The sequence below is a fragment of the Anopheles marshallii genome, assembly GCF_943734725.1.
Source record: "Anopheles marshallii chromosome X unlocalized genomic scaffold, idAnoMarsDA_429_01 X_unloc_121, whole genome shotgun sequence".
Lineage (NCBI taxonomy): Eukaryota > Metazoa > Arthropoda > Insecta > Diptera > Culicidae > Anopheles > Anopheles marshallii.
The window spans coordinates 20001-28216 of NW_026525693.1; the positions used below are offsets into that span (position 1 = coordinate 20001).

At 45.2% G+C, this 8216-nt stretch overlaps 1 pseudogene; it reads left to right on the plus strand.

Moving 5' to 3' along the window:
* Positions 1-577, plus strand: part of LOC128716868 (large subunit ribosomal RNA) — a 6734-nt pseudogene extending 6157 nt beyond the window's left edge.
* The last annotated feature ends 7639 nt before the right edge of the window (positions 578-8216 follow it).

Below are 8216 nucleotides of genomic sequence, written 5' to 3' on the forward strand. Positions count from 1 at the left end.
TGAAGCAAAATTCACCAAGCGTAGGATTGTTCACCCTTTCAAGGGAACGTGAGCTGGGTTTAGACCGTCGTGAGACAGGTTAGTTTTACCCTACTGGTGTGTGCTGTATGCTGCTATCTTAACGGAATTCCTGTGCAGTACGAGAGGAACCACAGGTACGGACCACTGGCTCAATACTAGTTCGACCGGACTTTGGTATGACGCTACGTCCGCTGGATTATGCCTGAACGCCTCTAAGGTCGTATCCAATCCGAGCTGATAGCGCATCATAAACCCATTAGGTGATCGGAAGCTAGCGGGCTTAACAACCCTCTGAGATCCGTCGGTGCTGCCCCGTGCACACTGCCGTCTCATCCCCGCTATAGCACTAGACTGAGCCGCAACGGGCGGGTGCACGCTGCACGTGGAAGTACCTTATCACAGGGAACCCTGGTGGCTGTGCTCCCGTCGACCGTGGATACAACTAGTTTCGACACCTTCGACCGCCCGCAAACGACGGGACTACAGGCTGGGAGCTGCGAGTTGTAGAGATGCGTTCGCATCGATCCTCTCAGGCGACCCATGCTTGGTGGTGAAGTGGTTAGTTCGTGGAGTATAGGCTTGCTGCACTCGACAAGAGTGCTGCTTGCAAGGCTGTGGTGGTACGTATGGTAGTTGATGAGCATAGGCTTGCTGCACTCGACAAGAGTGCTGCTTGCAAGCCTATGGTGGTACGTGTACGGTAGTTGATGTGAGCATAGGCTTGCTGCACTCGACAAGAGTGCTGCTTGCAAGCCTATGGGTGGTGTGGTGTGTGGTGCATGATTAGCCTTTCAAGGAAGATGTGTCCTTGGGGCTAATCGGTTATTTTTATAAGTCCGGGAAACCTTTCTCGTCGGGATTCTTATCCTAAGCAACCACGAAAGGTTCCAAGAGTTGAAACATTGCCTATCAAGTAGGCCGTACCAGCCCATAGCAACCCAACCAAGATACTCTAACAGGCCAAGATTGGTTGGAGACTTCAAAATGTTGCTAAGTCCATGGCCACCATAAGCCATTTCTATCAAGAAGGCCATGGACAGTGCTTAGCAACCACGAAAGCTTCCAAGAGTTGAAACATTGCCTATCAAGTAGGCCGTACCAGCCCATAGCAACCCAACCAAGATACTCTAACAGGCCAAGATTGGTTGGAGAATTCAAAATTTTGCTAAGTCCATGGCCACCATAAGCCATTTCTATCAAGAAGGCCATGGACAGTGCTTAGCAACCACGAAAGCTTCCAAGAGTTGAAACATTGCCTATCAAGTAGGCCGTACCAGCCCATAGCAACCCAACCAAGATACTCTAACAGGCCAAGATTGGTTGGAGAATTCAAAATTTTGCTAAGTCCATGGCCACCATAAGCCATTTCTATCTAGAAGGCCATGGACAGTGCTTAGCAACCACGAAAGCTTCCAAGAGTTGAAACATTGCCTATCAAGTAGGCCGTAGCAGCCCATAGCAACCCAACCAAGATACTCTAACAGGCCAAGATTGGTTGGAGACTTCAAAATTTGGCTAAGTCCATGGCCACCATAAGCCATTTCTATCAAGAAGGCCATGGACAGTGCTTAGCAACCACGAAAGCTTCCAAGAGTTGAAACATTGCCTATCAAGTAGGCCGTAGCAGCCCATAGCAACCCAACCAAGATACTCTAACAGGCCAAGATTGGTTGGAGACTTCAAAATTTGGCTAAGTCCATGGCCACCATAAGCCATTTCTATCAAGAAGGCCATGGACAGTGCTTAGCAACCACGAAAGCTTCCAAGAGTTGAAACATTGCCTATCAAGTAGGCCGTAGCAGCCCATAGCAACCCAACCAAGATACTCTAACAGGCCAAGATTGGTTGGAGAATTCAAAATTTGGCTAAGTCCATGGCCACCATAAGCCATTTCTATCAAGAAGGCCACGAACAGTGCTTAGCAACCACGAAAGCTTCCAAGAGTTGAAACATTGCCTATCAAGTAGGCCGTACCAGCCCATAGCAAACCAACCAAGATAATCTAACAGGCCAAGATTGGATCTCAAAATGTTGCTAAGTCCATGGCCACGATAAGCCATTTCTATCAAGAAGGCCATGGACAGTTCTAAACAACCACGAAAGCTTCCAAGAGTTGAAACATTGCCTATCAAGTAGGCCGTAGCAGCCCATAGCAACCCAACCAAGATAATCTAACAGGCCAAGATTGGTTGGAGACTTCAAAATTTGGCTAAGTCCATGGCCACCATAAGCCATTTCTATCAAGAAGGCCATGGACAGTGCTTAGCAACCACGAAAGCTTCCAAGAGTTGAAACATTGCCTATCAAGTAGGCCGTAGCAGCCCATAGCAACCCAACCAAGATACTCTAACAGGCCAAGATTGGTTGGAGATTTCAAAATTTGGCTAAGTCCATGGCCACCATAAGCCATTTCTATCAAGAAGGCCACGAACAGTGCTTAGCAACCACGAAAGCTTCCAAGAGTTGAAACATTGCCTATCAAGTAGGCCGTACCAGCCCATAGCAACCCAACCAAGATACTCTAACAGGCCAAGATTGGTTGGAGAATTCAAAATTTTGCTAAGTCCATGGCCACCATAAGCCATTTCTATCAAGAAGGCCATGGACAGTGCTTAGCAACCACGAAAGCTTCCAAGAGTTGAAACATTGCCTATCAAGTAGGCCGTACCAGCCCATAGCAACCCAACCAAGATACTCTAACAGGCCAAGATTGGTTGGAGAATTCAAAATTTTGCTAAGTCCATGGCCACCATAAGCCATTTCTATCAAGAAGGCCATGGACAGTGCTTAGCAACCACGAAAGCGCCCAAGAGTTGAAACATTGCCTATCAAGTAGGCCGTACCGGCCCATAGCAACCCAACCAAGATACTCTAACAGGCCAAGATTGGTTGGAGATTTCAAAATTTTGCTAAGTCCATGGCCACCATAAGCCATTTCTATCAAGAAGGCCACGAACAGTGCTTAGCAACCACGAGAGCTTCCAAGAGTTGAAACATTGCCTATCAAGTAGGCCGTACCAGCCCATAGCAACCCAACCAAGATACTCTAACAGGCCAAGATTGGTTGGAGATTTCAAAATTTTGCTAAGTCCATGGCCACCATAAGCCATTTCTATCAAGAAGGCCACGAACTGTGCTTAGCAACCACGAGAGCTTCCAAGAGTTGAAACATTGCCTATCAAGTAGGCCGTAGCAGCCCATAGCAACCCAACCAAGATACTCTAACAGGCCAAGATTGGTTGGAGAATTCAAAATTTTGCTAAGTCCATGGCCACGATAAGCCATTTCTATCAAGAAGGCCACGAACAGTGCTTAGCAACCACGAGAGCTTCCAAGAGTTGAAACATTGCCTATCAAGTAGGCCGTACCAGCCCATAGCAACCCAACCAAGATACTCTAACAGGCCAAGATTGGTTGGAGATTTCAAAATTTGGCTAAGTCCAGATTTTTTTACCCTTCGGGAATACAACCCTAGTTCACCAAGTTGAACGCGAAAAAATGTCCATAGGATACGCACAAAACGTTTATTGAGTTGGTCACCATATGTGGAAATTATGGTGAAAATAAGCCAAGTTCCGGAGTTTTTAACTAACACGAAACCACGAAAAACTTTCATTAGGAAAACTTGGTTGGAGCACCCTACTGCAGAACACACCGACATGGACGAAAGGGTCTACTGGCTAAGAGAAAAAATTTTTGCGGGACCACTCAAAACATCATAGTTAGACCTAGCAAATGATGAAAAGTGAAACCCGCGATCGATTGGAGAAACCTTATTTTACACTGAAAAATTCCACATAAGGAAAATTTGTATAGAGCACCCTACTGCAGAGCACACCGACAGGGCCGGGAAGGAAGGCCCGGTCCAAGAAAAAATTTTTGCGGGACCACTCAAAACATCATAGTTAGACCTAGCAAATGATGAAAAGTGAAACCCGCGATCGATTGGAGAAACCTTATTTTACACTGAAAAATTCCACATAAGCAAAATTTGTATGGAGCACCCTACTGCAGAGCACACCGACAGGGCCGGGAAGGAAGGCCCGGTCCAAGAAAAAATTTTTGCGGGACCACTCAAAACATCATAGTTAGACCTAGCAAATGATGAAAAGTGAAACCCGCGATCGATTGGAGAAACCTTATTTTACACTGAAAAATTCCACATAAGGAAAATTTGTATGGAGCACCCTACTGCAGAGCACACCGACAGGGCCGGGAAGGAAGGCCCGGTCCAAGAAAAAATTTTTGCGGGACCACTCAAAACATCATAGTTAGACCTAGCAAATGATGAAAAGTGAAACCCGCGATCGATTGGAGAAACCTTATTTTACACTGAAAAATTCCACATAAGGAAAATTTGTATGGAGCACCCTACTGCAGAGCACACCGACAGGGCCGGGAAGGAAGGCCCGGTCCAAGAAAAAATTTTTGCGGGACCACTCAAAACATCATAGTTAGACCTAGCAAATGATGAAAAGTGAAACCCGCGATCGATTGGAGAAACCTTATTTTACACTGAAAATTCCACATAAGGAAAATTTGTATGGAGCACCCTACTGCAGAGCACACCGACAGGGCCGGGAAGGAAGGCCCGGTCCAAGAAAAAATTTTTGCGGGACCACTCAAAACATCATAGTTAGACCTAGCAAATGATGAAAAGTGAAACCCGCGATCGATTGGAGAAACCTTATTTTACACTGAAAAATTCCACATAAGGAAAATTTGTATGGAGCACCCTACTGCAGAACACACCGACAGGGCCGGGAAGGAAGGCCCGGTCCAAGAAAAAATTTTTGCGGGACCACTCAAAACATCATAGTTAGACCTAGCAAATGATGAAAAGTGAAACCCGCGATCGATTGGAGAAACCTTATTTTACACTGAAAAATTCCACATAAGCAAAATTTGTATGGAGCACCCTACTGCAGAGCACACCGACAGGGCCGGGAAGGAAGGCCCGGTCCAAGAAAAAATTTTTGCGGGACCACTCAAAACATCATAGTTAGACCTAGCAAATGATGAAAAGTGAAACCCGCGATCGATTGGAGAAACCTTATTTTACACTGAAAATTCCACATAAGGAAAATTTGTATGGAGCACCCTACTGCAGAGCACACCGACAGGGCCGGGAAGGAAGGCCCGGTCCAAGAAAAAATTTTTGCGGGACCACTCAAAACATCATAGTTAGACCTAGCAAATGATGAAAAGTGAAACCCGCGATCGATTGGAGAAACCTTATTTTACACTGAAAAATTCCACATAAGGAAAATTTGTATGGAGCACCCTACTGCAGAGCACACCGACAGGGCCGGGAAGGAAGGCCCGGTCCAAGAAAAAATTTTTGCGGGACCACTCAAAACATCATAGTTGGACCTAGCAAATGATGAAAAGTGAAACCCGCGATCGATTGGAGAAACCTTATTTTACACTGAAAAATTCCACATAAGCAAAATTTGTATGGAGCACCCTACTGCAGAGCACACCGACATGGACGAAAGGGTCGACTGGCCAAGAGAAAAAATTTTTGCGGGACCACTCAAAACATCATAGTTAGACCTAGCAAATGATGAAAAGTGAAACCCGCGATCGATTGGAGAAACCTTATTTTACACTGAAAAATTCCACATAAGGAAAATTTGTATGGAGCACCCTACTGCAGAGCACACCGACAGGGCCGGGAAGGAAGGCCCGGTCCAAGAAAAAATTTTTGCGGGACCACTCAAAACATCATAGTTAGACCTAGCAAATGATGAAAAGTGAAACCCGCGATCGATTGGAGAAACCTTATTTTACACTGAAAAATTCCACATAAGGAAAATTTGTATGGAGCACCCTACTGCAGAGCACACCGACAGGGCCGGGAAGGAAGGCCCGGTCCAAGAAAAAATTTTTGCGGGACCACTCAAAACATCATAGTTAGACCTAGCAAATGATGAAAAGTGAAACCCGCGATCGATTGGAGAAACCTTATTTTACACTGAAAAATTCCACATAAGCAAAATTTGTATGGAGCACCCTACTGCAGAGCACACCGACAGGGCCGGGAAGGAAGGCCCGGTCCAAGAAAAAATTTTTGCGGGACCACTCAAAACATCATAGTTAGACCTAGCAAATGATGAAAAGTGAAACCCGCGATCGATTGGAGAAACCTTATTTTACACTGAAAAATTCCACATAAGGAAAATTTGTATGGAGCACCCTACTGCAGAGCACACCGACAGGGCCGGGAAGGAAGGCCCGGTCCAAGAAAAAATTTTTGCGGGACCACTCAAAACATCATAGTTAGACCTAGCAAATGATGAAAAGTGAAACCCGCGATCGATTGGAGAAACCTTATTTTACACTGAAAATTCCACATAAGGAAAATTTGTATGGAGCACCCTACTGCAGAGCACACCGACAGGGCCGGGAAGGAAGGCCCGGTCCAAGAAAAAATTTTTGCGGGACCACTCAAAACATCATAGTTAGACCTAGCAAATGATGAAAAGTGAAACCCGCGATCGATTGGAGAAACCTTATTTTACACTGAAAAATTCCACATAAGGAAAATTTGTATGGAGCACCCTACTGCAGAGCACACCGACAGGGCCGGGAAGGAAGGCCCGGTCCAAGAAAAAATTTTTGCGGGACCACTCAAAACATCATAGTTAGACCTAGCAAATGATGAAAAGTGAAACCCGCGATCGATTGGAGAAACCTTATTTTACACTGAAAAATTCCACATAAGGAAAATTTGTATGGAGCACCCTACTGCAGAGCACACCGACAGGGCCGGGAAGGAAGGCCCGGTCCAAGAAAAAATTTTTGCGGGACCACTCAAAACATCATAGTTAGACCTAGCAAATGATGAAAAGTGAAACCCGCGATCGATTGGAGAAACCTTATTTTACACTGAAAAATTCCACATAAGGAAAATTTGTATGGAGCACCCTACTGCAGAGCACACCGACAGGGCCGGGAAGGAAGGCCCGGTCCAAGAAAAAATTTTTGCGGGACCACTCAAAACATCATAGTTAGACCTAGCAAATGATGAAAAGTGAAACCCGCGATCGATTGGAGAAACCTTATTTTACACTGAAAAATTCCACATAAGGAAAATTTGTATGGAGCACCCTACTGCAGAGCACACCGACAGGGCCGGGAAGGAAGGCCCGGTCCAAGAAAAAATTTTTGCGGGACCACTCAAAACATCATAGTTAGACCTAGCAAATGATGAAAAGTGAAACCCGCGATCGATTGGAGAAACCTTATTTTACACTGAAAAATTCCACATAAGGAAAATTTGTATGGAGCACCCTACTGCAGAGCACACCGACAGGGCCGGGAAGGAAGGCCCGGTCCAAGAAAAAATTTTTGCGGGACCACTCAAAACATCATAGTTAGACCTAGCAAATGATGAAAAGTGAAACCCGCGATCGATTGGAGAAACCTTATTTTACACTGAAAAATTCCACATAAGGAAAATTTGTATGGAGCACCCTACTGCAGAGCACACCGACAGGGCCGGGAAGGAAGGCCCGGTCCAAGAAAAAATTTTTGCGGGACCACTCAAAACATCATAGTTAGACCTAGCAAATGATGAAAAGTGAAACCCGCGATCGATTGGAGAAACCTTATTTTACACTGAAAAATTCCACATAAGGAAAATTTGTATGGAGCACCCTACTGCAGAGCACACCGACAGGGCCGGGAAGGAAGGCCCGGTCCAAGAAAAAATTTTTGCGGGACCACTCAAAACATCATAGTTAGACCTAGCAAATGATGAAAAGTGAAACCCGCGATCGATTGGAGAAACCTTATTTTACACTGAAAAATTCCACATAAGGAAAATTTGTATGGAGCACCCTACTGCAGAACACACCGACATGGACGAAAGGGTCGACTGGCTAAGAGAAAAAATTTTTGCGGGACCACTCAAAACATCATAGTTAGACCTAGCAAATGATGAAAAGTGAAACCCGCGATCGATTGGAGAAACCTTATTTTACACTGAAAAATTCCACATAAGGAAAATTTGTATGGAGCACCCTACTGTGGTCACCATCGGTCGAGTTGGTCGAGACGGGCAAAAAATTTTTTTTTCCATATCGTCTCAAAACATGATTTATGGACCTTGTAAATGTTGAAAAGTGAAACGAAATCACTTTTGGAGCGATGAAAATTTTGTATGGGAGGTCCCTACCCGGAACAAATTT